This window comes from Mus pahari, chromosome X, assembly GCF_900095145.1.
Source record: "Mus pahari chromosome X, PAHARI_EIJ_v1.1, whole genome shotgun sequence".
Lineage (NCBI taxonomy): Eukaryota > Metazoa > Chordata > Mammalia > Rodentia > Muridae > Mus > Mus pahari.
In genome coordinates, this window is record NC_034613.1 from 50313467 (window position 1) to 50325918 (window position 12452).

At 36.3% G+C, this 12452-nt stretch overlaps 1 protein-coding gene across 1 annotated transcript in view; it reads right to left on the reverse strand.

The window, feature by feature from the left end:
• The window catches only part of Fgf13 (fibroblast growth factor 13), a 507713-nt gene extending 497910 nt beyond the window's left edge, over window positions 1-9803 (reverse strand). The window contains exon 1 of the mRNA XM_029533963.1: window positions 9530-9803. The gene's annotated coding sequence lies outside the window, so the exon portion shown is untranslated. The remainder of the gene's footprint in view (window positions 1-9529) is intronic.
• Window positions 9804-12452: the final 2649 nt, after the last annotated feature.

The window sequence follows — 12452 nt, forward strand, 5'->3', positions numbered from 1 at the left end:
TTAGGACTTCTCCTCAGATATTTTTTTGTTTGTTTGTTTCAAAAGCCTATGCTGACATTTTCAAGAAATCTCTGATTTCCATCAGATTGAAGACTCTGGAAGAATCTGTCAATAAGGTGTGATGTTTGGGATTTATTGTTAGTGGAGATGACATTTCTGAGCCCCACATTGAAGCTTCTAGTCAAGAGCTCTATGACACCGTTGAAGTGCAGAGGAGTCCTTTCCAGTGGCTCCCTTAGATATAACTCTAGCCTCTCTTCTTTGTTTTTCTTTCTGAGATACTGGGCTGGTAGACTGTATGCATGCCTAGTACATCAGCTGAATGACTTTAGTTATTACATTGTGAACTTACCTATCCTTAGCACTTCCTTTTAAGGGTAAGGACGACATTTCCCAGAAATCTCTTCCTTATATTCTAGGTGTTTAGGTGAAACTACAACTTTTGCCTCAAAAGACACAAATATGAGTTACCATGGCCCGGGGAATACATATTTAATTCATCCAAAATTCCAGGTTACAACATAGAAGCAGTTTCATAAAATTTCTGTAGTAACAGAACAAAGTATGCCATAAATCAAGGCACTTTTAAATATACATTGCCGGAAATATTCAGTAGGTAGTAACAGCAATGAAGAGAAACCTCCACCATAGGATTCAAACTCTATTTAGTGATACTCCAAGCATTTTAGTTGCTGGGATCTGGATTTATTAAGTTAATATATTCCAAAAGAATCAGACACAGGAGTGGGCAAGGGATGTGTCTCCTTTGTAGGAGGCTAAAGATAGCCCAAGATAAATTGAAATGTTGCTCTGGCCCATAAACATTCTAAACCTTTCATATTCACCAAAGTATTACTCAGTTAATCAGTCTTGAAGAAGGCTCCAGTTAGAGGGTACAATTGCTTTTTGGAAATTTTGTCCATATAGGTTAGACTTTGTTATTGAGAGCAACTGAAATTTTAGATGAACAGAGTAAAACAGAATCAATATTCTTAAGGTGCTATGAATGGTTAGACACGTGAATGAACAGAAATCTCTGAGTTCCTGCTTCCTATTAACTTTATGTAACTAAAACTGACAACTTTACACATTCTAACAAATTTTTATTTTCTTGTTTTCTACAAGAATTCAAGTTGTAGTGATTAAAGATATTATTCTGATTCCCTAGCATGAATCTTCTGTATTTTCACTCTCCTAGTACCTCCTTTTAAAAGAAATATATTAAAACTAGAATATAGTGAACCCCTTAGCATTGTACTATACTTTTACTTTTATTAGATTTATTTAGTGCATGCATGTATGCATTTGTATGGCAGTGGGTATGGATGTGGGAGATGCATTGTGCATGTGATATGTGTGCACAGGCACTGATATTCAAAGCATCACATTCATGTGGAAACTAGAAAACAACTTGTAAGAGTCAGTTCTCTCTTTTTACAGAAGTTCTGGATCAAATACAGGTAACAATGCTTAGCAGCAAATGTATCTACTGCTGAACCATGTTGCTGGTCCAACATCATAATATTCTAGTGATTATTTTTACAACTGTATTCAAACTATCATAGTTTTCCACCCTGAATCTCACCACCTTGTGTTATTATAAAGCATTTCCTTGTGACACAGTATAACTAGAGTCTACCGTGTGAGAAGACTTTAAGAAAGTGAAAACTTTAGCTAACGGTGTTTCTCATTGCAAACTGCATAGTAGTCACCTTTCCTGAGCAAAAGACTTATTGAAGCTTATGGGAAGCAGCTAAATATGAGTTGTGTCCTCTAAGTTGTGAGAATCTTGACAAAAGAACTGCTCTTTCTTACTCTGTTAAATGCAAAGTAAATCATTGATCCTGCACTATAAAGACCTCACAAAAGGAGACCAGAGACTGAACAAAACATCACACCCATATTCCTGCTGTCATACATAAAACTCCAAGAAGATATGGAGGAATGAATCAAAACAACAGACAGGGATACTATAAACCTAGAGAGAAGGCTCTTCCCCTCAGAATTTAGTTTTCTACCAAGTGAGAGCCCTATTACAACTTGAGTACCTGCCCCCTTGACCATGAGGCAATTTCAATAAGCTATAAACAAAAGAGTTTAATTATTTTTGTGGAAGGACAGTTAAGTCCTAACTTGTAAAGCCCCATCATTGCCAGTAATGGTTCAACAGTAGCATAAAATACACTTTCTGGTACTTCTAATATAAGATTTACCAAATCAACAGTTTAGTAGATTAACTATACAAGAAGACAACTGTGGTTGAGATCCAAAATAGTGTCCAGGAAGATAACACACAGCAAGAAATAACGAGCACAAAGGCAAAAATGAGAATTGTGAGGATAAACAATATAAGAGACTATGAAGACAGATCTCAAAGAATACTAAGAAAGTGAGGAAGCAGAGAATACAGCAAAACAAAAAGTGGCAAATGGGTTCTCTGAGTCTGACAGCTATAGTACTGAAATAATTGAAATTATGTAAAAGTAAGCTCACAGAATGTAAGAAATATACTCATAAAATACCAGGAAATCCAAAGTGAAATTTCAAACAACCTGAAAGAAATAAAAATTAATCACTTTATTCCAAAATATAGATGGCACAGAAAAAGCCTTTCTCGGGGAAAAAAAGCCTATATAGTCTTACAGCATTGACAAACAAATGTGAGAAGAGAAAGTATTTGTCTTATGATATTTTTGGAAAGATTCTCAAATATAATGAGAAAGAAATAAGAAAGGAAATTACAAAAATTGTAGAATTAATAAAATAGTTTAAGGTTGTTCTTTGAGAAAAACCAATGAGAAGATAACCCTCTTGGAAATCAGATTTAAAAAATTACTTACAAACCTTAAAATGTGAAAGGAGATATTTGGATATACACACTGACATTTTATATACAAACAAGGTGTCTTTCAATAAAGTAAAATTATGACAGTTTAGAATGTGGTATATGTCACCTTTCCCTTGATTCAGAATTTTCTTTGAGGTATTCATTTCCTGTACCTCAATTTTGGAATAAGCCAAGTGATTTGACATGAAGGATAAAATGAGGTAGAATTGTGGCTCTTCTCAATGTAAGCCTTAAGAAGCCTTGGCCATACTCTCCTTCCTTCTTATATCCCTGCAGTCACCCTGAGACTAGCTCTGTGATTTCTTGATTTGATTTATAGAAAAATGAGAGTTTTCTTAGAAACAAAAAAAGTAGTACTAAGCACTATGGTCTGGAGCAACAGAGCCAGACAGACCTACAGTGACAATTAGAGTCACTTACTTGAACTCAGAATAGTGCAAGCAGACCACAACCAATAAAAAGACCCACAAATAGTAAATTAAATTATATATGTGTCAATTTACACCACTGAGGGTTTTACTGGTTTGTTTCATAAAAATTACTAGTTATGTATACTATTAAATTTGGAAATGTGACGGAGGTTCAGTAACTCCTCAACTTAAGTTATGGCATCAATAACTTGCATCAAAGAAAAAATAATATAAATGATGATATTAATATAGCCTTAAAAGTCATTTGATAATATTTAGCTGTACCCCTAGTATGTTTATCAGTTAAATATGATTAACTAATCTTGAAATAGTACAGACAGTTTACCAAAAATGGAAGCCAAATATAATCACAAATGGGAAAGCACTAACCCAATCAAATAAAATCAGAACTAGAAAAGCATGCTTCATATCTCTGTTATAAGGCATCATTGTCTTGAAGTTTCTAGCTAATAAAAAATACCAAAAGGAACTAATATAAACATCAATAACTATACTGATATCTTTATCTGTTAATGTTATATTCATAAAACTAAAAATCAAAAATCTATGCAAGTGGTTCAGAGAATTTGGCAGGTGGAAGAATATAAAATTGTTTAACACACACTTGCAAACACACAATATAATGTGTCTCTATTCAAGTAATAAACACTGAAATGAAAATGGAATAAAATTATATTCCCAGTGATGAAAATATCCTATATAATATTGGAATAAATTTAATGAGAAAAGCATCAAGCCAGTGTGCAAAAACAAAAACCAAATCCTGGCAAAATGAGTGAATGAACCAGAAGAGTTGATATAAGATTTCAGTTTTTTCAATGTCAATATTATATCTTCAAATTCCAATTTAAATCCCTGATGTAGTTTTTGCAGTAGAAAAACAGGATATTCATATAATGTATTTAAATACTTATATGTAAGAATAAATTCCCTAGAATAAGCATGAAAAATAAGAGAGGGGAGGAAGGGAGGGAAAGAAAAAAACTTTCTAGACATAGAATATGCTCTAAAGTCACTGTGATCAAACGAAATGACAGCAGCACATAAGTAATTGACAAAGCGATTTAAGAACAAAGCCAATTATGCACAATTATACATATACAACCGTTTAAGTCATTTAAAGCATAACAAAAGTTGGTATTTCATTTCAGTTCAGCAAAGATGTATTGGAAATAGAATATGCATGCAATTAGTTATTGACTTGAAACAAATGAGACTATACTTACGTAAAATCAACATTTTATAGGGGTAAAGAATAATGTAAAGGATGGCAAAAAAATTCTGTAATGTCTACTTCCCTGCAATGGAAAGAACCTCTTAACCAATTCCTCAAGCTGACTGAGAAGTCATAGAAGTCATTTTATATACAGTTTTTCAGAATTTGGGTAAAATCACCATAATTCAAACAGATTAACAAGACTTTGGAAACATAGCTATACCTAGAAAAGACATGAGGAGTTTATAGTGATAATAGAAAGGGTGGGCTCACAATGAAAAAATACAAGAAACACCTACAAATTAAGAGGGGGAGGAGGAGGAGAAGAAGCTGCAGCACTTCCTAGAGCTGTAGCTTTAAATAAGTAACTTTTTCTCCCCTAAAGAAGTCCAGTTGATATGAAGGCATTTAAACCAGGAACAGTAAATCATCAACCTACTTTAAATATAAGACCAATAACATCTACAACGTGTTAGAAGGGGAGTAGAGAGATGGCTCAGTGGTCAAGAGTGCTTTCTGCTTTTTCAGACTGTAGAAGGCCCAGGTTTAGTTGAAAGAACCCACATAACAACTCACAATTATCTGTACCTGTAGACTCAGGGCATAATCCTTCTTCTGAGTTTGGTGAATTTACACACACACACACACACACACACACACACACACACACACACACACGGTACATACACATACATGCACACACAAAAACATTGAAAAAAGAAAGCACTGTGTGAGGTCAACATAGTAATATTGCAGAATAAAGTATACTCCTGCATTGCTAGTGCAACTGTGGATATATTATATGCTTTTAAGAAAGCAATGGGGCAACCCTGAAGGAAATTAAAAGCAATGTTCATTTTTCAATCCAATTATTTTATTCTTGGGAATCTATTACAGACTAAGAAAAAATGGCAGCATGTAAATATATATAATCAAGATTTTATTATGATTTTTCCCTTTTACTAGCAAAATGTGGAAGAAAAATGAATGCCCACAAAAGTAATTGCTTGGATAACTTATTTTCATCTATATAACAAAATGTTGTTTAAGCAATAAAGAATCAAATTAAACAATTGTAGGTGATTTTTAGGTTTTGTTGAATGGGAATAATAGAAGAATAGCAGCAAATACTGGTTTAACTAAATGTTGAGTACTTTATGTAGCCTAGCCTAGCTTAGAACTATGTAATTGAAGCTATCCTTGATATTACAATCCTTCTGTATCTGAGACCCAACTTCTGGGATTACAGGAGAATACCTAGTTTTGGTTTATATTTCCAAGTCATTGAATCTTCATAACCCTATGAGATGGGTACTATTATTCTCATTTTATCCATGAACAAAATATTCCCCTAGAGAATCTAAGGTCACATAATTAATGAAAGGCAAGAAGAGTGTGATACAGAAAAGAGTGACTGACTATATAATTTCTGTATAAATTGTAATTTGACAGGTAAGCATAGGCATCTGCTCACATATGCAAACTACATCTGTTTACTACAATTCTAGGAGATACAAATGTGCAAGAATGCATACTAAACTAGTAATATAGTTAAGCATTTTGTAGTTGTATTTTATTACATACACACATTTTATATTGATTTAAATATGATTTAAATATACATATATTGATTTAAAATTAAGAAATAGCCACATTTCAACAATGAACAATTCTACAGCAGATAAAGTTTCTACTCTGTATATGTCAAAGAAAGGAAGTCTATTCCAAGTTCATTCAGATCACCATTGCTTGATGCCTCTTTCTCCTCCTCTGTAGCCCCTGGCATTGTGTTCATCTCTCCCATATGGCAGAAGAACTGTATTTAGAAATGCCAGGTGCTTCCCATCATACCAAAGCAAAGAAACGCCCTGAAATCTAGTCATTGCTACCTTCTAAGACCCCATATCTGTACACAAATCTCAGATTTAAGAGATCTGCTTCATGTACTTGCATCCTAGATGAAATAATGCTACATTGTATGATGTTCTATCTATGATAGAAAGATATGATAATTTTATTTTTATTATTATTTTATGTGCATGGCATATGAATGTATTTGTTATAGCTGAACACTTCAACACAAGGAGACCAGGCTTCAATGTCAAGTGTCTCTTTTCTATTGCTCTTTACTACAAAGGTCTCTTATTAAATGCGGCTAGATTTGCTGATCAGTGAGTCCCAGGGATCTTCTTGTCTTATCTCACAGCACTGGGCAGCATTAGAGGCACGTGCCACCACACTCATCATTTTATACATATAGGTTCTGAGCATCCAAACCCAGGTCTCCCTCACGCTAGCACAGCAAGCACTTTACTCTCTCAGTCAAACCTTGTGCCCTTAAGACAGAATTAATTGTTATCATGCCCATGATGGGATGCTGGGCACATTATACTCTCATGCTTAAGGTATTTCCAGAGGCAAAATGGGTTTTCCAATGAAGCTTGGGCTCTTGAAAAAAAAAAGATCCTTTTTGTTTGTTTGTTTGCTTGCTTGCTTGTTTTGTTTGCTTGGTTTTGGTCTGATTTTAAGCATATACTTTTTACATCAAGTTTCTATTTTATTTTATTTAGTGATAGGTTTCATAAAGGTATTTTCATAGAAGCATATGAAGTATTATGACCATATTTATTTCCCACCCTCCCATCTTCTCCTCTTCCCATGATTTCTCTTTATCTCCACAGACAGCCTTCCCTCTACTTCCATCGCATATAAATATATTATGTAGCTGAAGAAATTTAGCAACTACAAATGAGAAAAAATGCAATATTTGGCTTTCTGATCTGGTAAAGAGATGGTGTTTGAGCTAGATTCAGTGTTTCTGAACATGAGGTCAGTATCAGATTCCCTGGGGTGTTTAAAACTCCAACTCTACTAACTCAGAATTCCAAGAAATGAGATCTAAGAGTTAGTATGTTTAAAAAACTCCTCCATGTCATTCTTATATACACTACAGTATAGACCATAAGAAATTACATATATATACATATATGTAATATAATGTATATATTATATTATATTATATTTATTATATTATATTATATTATATTATATTATATTATATTATATTATATTATATTATACATATGCAGAGAAGTGAGAAAAGACAGAGGAATCAAAGGCAATAGCAGTAGGAAACAGACCAGGCATGAAATCAGACTGGAAAACAGTATCTAACTCAATTTGACTAGGGCTTTTAGAGTTAGTAAAGACAATGGTAACAAACAAGATTGCAAAGTAGGCAAGGGCTTCTACAAATACCAAGGTAAGGAACTTTAACTTCATTCTAGAACAATGGAAATCATTGATACATTTAAACAAACAAGACGATCATAGTAGAACTGCACCTTTCCAGAGCTTCCCAAATTGAGTGTTGCATCAGAATTCCCAGGGTTGTTTGCTGAAAATTCTACTTCGAGAGCACTACCCCAGACCTTCAGAGTCAAAATTTCCAGGAATGTAGCTCAGATTTTAAAGTTCTAAAGAATCTTCCCAGGTGATTTCTGAACAGTCAGCCTGGTAGTTGTTAATGATTGAATTGGGAACCCATTTCTTTACTGATGGATACATTTGTGAAACATTAGTTTTGTACATAGGAATTTGATTATGAGATGCACTTGTTCAAAGTACTAAACATAAGGACAATATTTATAAGTAACTTGCAGTAAATCTCCTTGTTCAGCAAAAGAAAAAGAATTTATGTTCTCCATAGCATTTCCATAAAACACATACCTATGGTAAATGCAAACCCTTGACAACTTTAATAAAATATTACATGATTTTGTGCCTAGTGGTAGTAACGCCATATGGTGGCACTAAAAGTAACAATGGAAAAATAACTATGAATGTTTAAGTTTCACCTAGTCTTACAACACAGGAAATGAGCCTCAAGATGATACTGAATGAAAGTAAAAAGTGTTAGTAAGATGTGATACTGAGCAGAAGGCTGAACCTGGATAATGTGGTCATTTTGTGGTTGCAGGAAAAGGTGAAGCAATAACACAGGTAGACCAGATAGTCATTTATTGTGACTCATGCTTTAATGAGGATCCGATTATATAACATTTAAGGTGATTTTTGTGAGTTTAAAATTTCATATTTGTTATTTGGACATGTGTGTGTATCTTAAAGATAGAAGGCAAAAAGAATAGATGTGGAGAGGACACATACAATGTTTAAGTATTTGTCTAATTTGTTTGTAAAAGTAAACAAAAGCAATTCTGAGTCAGGAGGGTTTTTGCCACAATATTTGTGGCATTTTAACAGTGTCATTTTCATTTAAAGAAAGTGCATCTCTTATAAAAGCATATCTTCATTTCTATGAAAACATAATTCTTGGCAAGTAAGGATCTAACCGAGGAGTTTGCTTAGCACAATGCTGAAAAGCCAGTCTGAACCTTCTATTAGCGAAACTGATTATTTTTTTCTCCAGGTGCTCCTGACCTCTCATCCAAAAATTCCCAGTTCCCCTTCAATTCCCACTCCTTCCTCAAGGCCCATCACTGTGAACAGTCTAGAAACCAGAAATCTGTCTGAACAGCAGCATTTCAGGTAGGAAATATATTCCAATCAAGTACTTTGCGAATTTTAGTTCAAATGAATCTTTCCTACAGACTTCTTGTAGGGATCCATTTCTGGTCTACTCTAGATTATATTTCGCTGTTACATAGCAGAAAGGGTGAATATAGATAAACAATGCCCTAGGACAAATTCAAATTCACCCAGTAGTAGTAGAAGAGAGAAAATGTACATAGTCGGAATAAAGCAGATCTGGGTACAGAAATTGAGAGAAAGTCAAGTTGATCAGTTTAAGTGTTTTCTCGCTGACTAATCATTTGATTTTGTGGTGGGAAGGTGAAAAGAAAAGATGCTATTACGGCTTTGTTGGTGTTTTAGGAGCACAGACTTTTCATTTGTAGGTTCTGTCCTGCCCTGACATTTGTCTCCCTGCCCCAGACAGAGGAAACTTGGGCCTGGGTTACACAACAGGACCCCAATTCCTGAAGCATTTCCCCAGGTGATTTTGGTTTCACCTACCTTAGAAGTGGAGGTGCAATGGGCCTGGTGGTGAGTAGCAAGCAAGGTCCCACCATGAACCAAAGCTGAAAGGGCCTGGTTTCTATTAGTGCCGACAGTCATGCACTCCTGAGGCCAGGAAGATTCTTGGTCATATCACCATGCGTTTCTGAGGTTTTTCAAGAGTCTGCATCAGGGCCAAAGTACCCTCAAGTCCTAAAGTTTCCCTTGGCTTTAAGGGCTTTAGGCAAGAAAAACAAATGCAGAAGCTTTTCAGTAGTCAGTGGACCCTGCTCCGTTCATATCCCACTGTTCTGAGGACTGATAAGTCACAGGGTCTATATTGCAGCTATTTTTAGTGAAACCAAATTCCTTCCCTAAGTTCTCCTGCTTCCAATTTGTTCTAAGTGTAGGAGACCAGCTGTGGGCAGATCATCTTACTGGACCAAGGCTCTGTCAAGGCGAAGGCACCAAAGCAGCGAGGTGGGGCAAAGCTCACAGATTTTAGTGAGATGGCCCTGTCTCACTTTCTCACTCTCTCCAGAGGAGGAGAATCCTTTGGAAAGGAAAGTGTTACCTTACCCGGTAGTGGGCTTTCCCCTGCATTACAGCAGAAACTTGATACATAGGTGACTTCAGAGGGAAAAATGGGGAAACTGGCAGCCCTTTCACTTTCTTTTCTAGCTACCATAAACAACACAGGCACAAGCAGGCACACAAGTGTTCAGCGAGTTCTGCAGATTAAATCCACATCTTGGTCAGATTTAAGACTGGCATCACCTTTGTGCCAAGTCAGAAATGAAAGGATGAGAAGAATTTGTGTCTAGTCACTTCGTAGCTGTCATTCATTGTTCTAAGGGGTCATTTTAGTGGAGAGGGAAATTCAGAGAAGTTTTGTTTTGGGCTTCAGCCTTTGGCCACAGGTGTTAATTCAGAAGTAGACAGCTCTCTGGGCTCCCGGGAGTACTAATTGCCTTCTCAGATTCATCTAGGTAAGTGGTTTACAAAGTGTGGGCTGTGACCCATTAGACAGTAATGCAATCTATTCAGTAGGCTGCCATCCACACTTAAAAACGAAAAGAAAGAAAATGGTTAGAACAGAATCTAATAAAACAGAATCAAGAATAGAAAATAATGCATTGCTTGCAATGAGGGTGACATCTCGAAAACTCCTGTTTCTTCTATGTGTGTGCACAACATACAATGGATTTCTCCCTGTTTCTCACAGTACTAATTCACTTAAAAATATTGATCTGGAGCATTTGAAAAGAATATAAATTCCAGATCATCTTCAATTTTATAAATTCTACAATGACTACTACAACCTGCAGTTCGGGTAGTTAGTTATAAACACTACTCAGTGTTTTTCTTAGTTCTCTTTAACTATGTTTACAATGGTAGATTCATCTCTCTTTTTCGGGAAAAAGAGCTAGAGCTTGGCTGAAGCTCCAAGTCAGTCTGAGTACTTATTATGAGAGAAGAGCTCATGCATGGATTTATGGCTGACTCCAAAGTATGTGTTCTTCATAGTTTGATACCACTTCTCTCTCTAATGGATTATTTACAAGGTTAAAGTCATTAGTTACACAAATGTAATGATAGCTTTATATGTAAGAGATAAGGGCTGGAGAGATGGCCCAAACGTTAACAGAATATTCTGCTCTTGCAGAGGACCGAACTTCTATTCCCAGCATCCATGTCAGGTGCCTTGCAAACCACCTGCATTACCAGTTCCAGAGATATCCAGTTCCTCTGACCTTAGGGGCACGTGCTCATGCAGCATCCCCCTCCCCCTGAAATAAATCTATTTTTAAAAAGAGAGTAGATAACCTGTAATAAAAGAAAATGAAAATGTTTAGAAAATGAATATCAGATTCATAGAAACTTCCAGTAATCTTTTCATAAATTAAGTGCATCATTTTGAATTTGTGGCCTGTTTAACTGACAACCCCATTCCCCAAATTCAGCCTCAACATTCTCAAGCCTGGCTACCAGACCAGCGAGAGGATATGATCTCAAGGCTTTATGTTCTCAAGATCTTGCCCCTCAAGTTGCTTCCATTCAATTTCCCAGCGAAATCTTGTCCCAGGGCACATTTGGTTTTTATCTTTTTATAGTTTGAGCTAAATCAGTTCAACCACTTTTGAGTTGATGAGGGAAAAAAATCGTACTTATTCCATTTCCAAAATAAACTCTTTTGGGTACACAGAAAGCTCAGAAAAGGCTGAAACGTTCAAACTTCCCACTTCACATATGGGAACGTCTAGGTCCTCATTACTTTTAAATTTATTTTTTTAAATTCCTAGTGATTTGCTCATTTTGCAAACTCCTGGGTGCTGTTGTTTTTGTAATTCCCATGGCACACACCCTGGGCATGCCCAGTGTATTCCAGAACAGAAGCACTTGCCTCAACTGGCACCAGCCACCCCATTTGGAAAGTGTGGATGTGTGTGGATCATGGGGGAAGTTAATAGAGGGAAAATACAGAATACAGGAGGCCCTGCTGTGGGGGGCCCTGATGTGAGGGGCCCTGCTGTGGGGGACCCTGCTGTGAGGGGCCCTGCTGTGGGGGACCCTGCTGTGAGGGGCCCTGCTGTGGGGCCTCCTGAAGAGCTGCTGCAGGAGTGCTGAATAGGTGAAAAGGACCCAAAAGGCAAATTCCTTTTTTTTTTTTTCCTGGTTCCTAACACAATCCAAAGCAACAGGGAAAGGCTGCTGGCTTCATGGAGAGTTCTCTCCAAACCTGGCAAGGCTGAAATTTGACCTACTGGCTATTAGTTCCTCTGTAGCAACTCCTGGCCACTTGTCAGAGCTTCTCTCATCTATTTAAAGTGAAAATTAATTGAATCGCAAACAGGAATAACATCTCCGGCAAAATGGTTTCCATTTTTACCAGTGTCTTCACCAGGCAGTAGGGCCACGGGAACTGTGAAGAGTCTGGTCG